This window comes from Fukomys damarensis, unplaced genomic scaffold (genome assembly GCF_012274545.1).
Source record: "Fukomys damarensis isolate Sample0158 unplaced genomic scaffold, DMR_v1.0_HiC HiC_scaffold_5, whole genome shotgun sequence".
NCBI lineage: Eukaryota > Metazoa > Chordata > Mammalia > Rodentia > Bathyergidae > Fukomys > Fukomys damarensis.
This window is the reverse complement of record NW_022900917.1, coordinates 60418957-60422016: the sequence shown is the minus strand read 5'-3', so window position 1 is coordinate 60422016 and position 3060 is coordinate 60418957.

Genomic DNA, 3060 nt, shown 5'->3' with positions numbered 1-3060 from the left:
CCTCTGAAGTCACCCGGCTCCTTTAGCAACTGAGCCTGTTCTGGCTGGGAGGGGTTTTTTTCCTATCTTTTGCAAGAAGGATCCAATCACAGCAGAGAGGTTCAGATTTCAGCTCCTCCCTCTGGGACAGCTGTGAACAGAGGAAGAATCTGTTGTCAGACTAAATTATTCTGGTTCAAAATGGGCTGTTTCTCGGCATTTCGGTGGAGAGAAAAATAAGTGTTTAAGTATTTTCGAAGGAGGTAATTTCACTTAGCTGGGCCGGTTATGCGTGCTCTCTGAGGCCTCGATGAGTCGCGGGAGCTGAGTCTGACCGGGCCTGGCTTCCAGATGTGGGCCCGGCGCCCGCGAGGGGCTGAAAGTCTGCTCTGGGAAGGAAGGCCGTCCGAGACCCCGGGTCAGCCCCCGTGTCAGGGAGAGCCTATATTTGGAAGCGGCGCTTGGAGAGTTTTATTTGCACACGGGCCAGATCGTGAGCCCAAGGCTTTTGCAAAAGGAAGGCAGAAGCGGGGAGACAAAGGCGCCTGCGAGCGCGGAGCCTCGGGCAGGGCCCAGCGCGCCGCGGGCGGGAAGCAACCCCAGGCTTCCAGGCTCCGGCGCAGCCACAGGCGGCGCTTCCTCGTGGAAATTAAGTAATCTTCTCACCGTATTAGCTATGGTGGCTTGAAAGAAGTGCCTTGTAGCCCATGAAAGACCTGCTTATCCGAGCAACTGGGAAAAGGCGAAGATACAAAGGAGGCTGACTGGGAACAGCAGGCGAACTGTCACTAGGAGCCACGGGGCGTTTTCTTACAAACACGTCCAATAAGAGCTCTCGTCTTTTCATGTGGCACAGTGTATTTTAATAAACATTAAGTCTTCAGATAAATTATTTCTTTTTAATGTTTATCTGCTTTCAATTGGTGTCTTTTTTAAAGTATCAAATTATCAAAATCTCTCTCACCACCTGCCAGTTTCCTGCATTGCATTAAAAAAGAAATCTTTGTATTTAAACATACTGTTCAGTTAAAGTTGCAAGAAGCAACCTCGTAACCAGCAAATCTGTATATAGTATTAATTTTAAAAGTCCTCTAAAGTGATTCATTTTAAAAGTTGAATTTCAACCATATTTTCAAGAATCTCTGTTCTTTTTTTACACTTTTTCCCTGTACCTCTTGCTCAACTTAAAAAGGGAAGACCAAATTTGCATGAAGACCACCCTACTCTTATTTCTAACATATTCTGGACAAAAGAGAAAAGGAAACAGGTGGTGTCAAGACTTGTAAAAGTGAAGTGCATTGTCAGACTGCATAACTTCTTAATCTTGGGATGAGAAAACAAATGTGTGTGTGTGTGTGTGTGTGTGGGTTGGAGGGGACGTTGGAAGACTTCCTGAGCTAATTTCAATGATTTTTCTTTTTCCTTCCAAGAGTCATTGATTTAAATGTCAAACGGAGAAAGGAATGTAGAGGAATTCTAGATGTTAAGGGAATTGTGTCTATAGGAGCCAGAAAAATATGAATACACATTAGGTTTCTTCACAGACTATAACCTGGAACAAAAGCCATAGCCGGAGTTACTTTTTGTGAGGCTTTATTCAGACTTAGGCACCTGTTTATTAGAGCAGGAGTCCTTCTTATCCTCGGTCCTCAGTTCTTGCAAAAACAGTTTGTTAGAGACATGAAATAGTTGGGAAAACACAAATTGCCATAGCATTAATTTCCCTCTTTCGCTCTATGCAGTTTACACACAATAGAGTGGACTGTTAGGAAGTGCTTTGCTGTATGTGTTTGCTGGTAGTTTTAACACACAAGGAGATCTGCTAAAATGTGTATTTTTGCAGTCCATTTTTAGAAAGCTTAGCAGTAATTCACTGCATTTGAAAAAAAAAATCCTTGTACTTGGACTACAGAGGCATAACCCAGCTGAGGCCCCTGCATAGGTACATGGGATGGGGGCACAGCCCACAAATTAGAGTCAGGGTATGTCGCCCCACCTACGACAAGGACCAGAGTGTGCTCAGGGTCGGGCACGCAGCATGCCATTGCATCAATCTGCATGCTAACTTGTCACCTGTGTGAGGTCTGCTCTGCTGTCAGAGGAGGGAGAGTCCTCACTGATATCCTGAGTCAGACCAAACAGGTGCTCGGCTTAGACACAGAGGAGGGCACTTGGCTCTGGAACACTGCAGTGAAAACTCAAGGAGGAAAGTCCAGGGCACATCCAGAGGACAGCTGTGAGGACTCTTCTAGGACAGGACAGGCTTCCTCCCCTGCCAGACAGAGGCCCATGTGGAGGAGCTGGCTTTGGTCACTGACTAAAAGATTCTCTCTGGCCCAGGGGCAGAAATCTTTGCCCAGGCAACTACATTAGATTTTAAATGTTTCATTTTGGAATCATGAAAGATAATCCATGACTGAGAAAAAAAAAATGAACAAAATTAACACAAGTTGGTTTTTCTCACACAGGAATTAGTTATAGGTTGGCGTTACACAATTAGGCAGACAGGAGTGGTTATGTATAAGAACCCTTGTCCTGAGAGACAGAGCCCAGGCAGAACGAAGCTGGGGGCCACGGGCAGTTTACAATAGGGAAAGTCCATGGCCTAGCCAGTTTGAGGGGATATGGGAAAAATGAAAAAATTGGTGATTTTTTTTTTTCTATAGTGGGGTTTAAAAATATCCCCTGGGCTTAAGATCCGCCGGAGCATACTTTCTGACTATCTTCTGTGGAACTGATCCTGTGGGTTGCCTGAGACCCTAAAAGTTTAATTCCCACGATGTGACTTAATATGACGTACCTGACAGTCTCTCATTTCTCCTGTTTTCTGAAGTGGACCACGATCACTTTGGGAAATATGGCAAATTAAAGGTCTGGGACTTTCTTCATAGGTTCTGTGGACCAACAGGGTTTCTCCTGGACCCCGTCTTTTTTTAATGAAACATGCATTCTTGCCCTGCTGCATGGGGAAATACATTTAATTCATGAGGTTTTGGAATGCATCATGGGTTTAATTATGGTGCACAGAGACTGAGGCACACTTAGGTATTTTAGATGTGTGGGAAACAGATCCAGTACAGA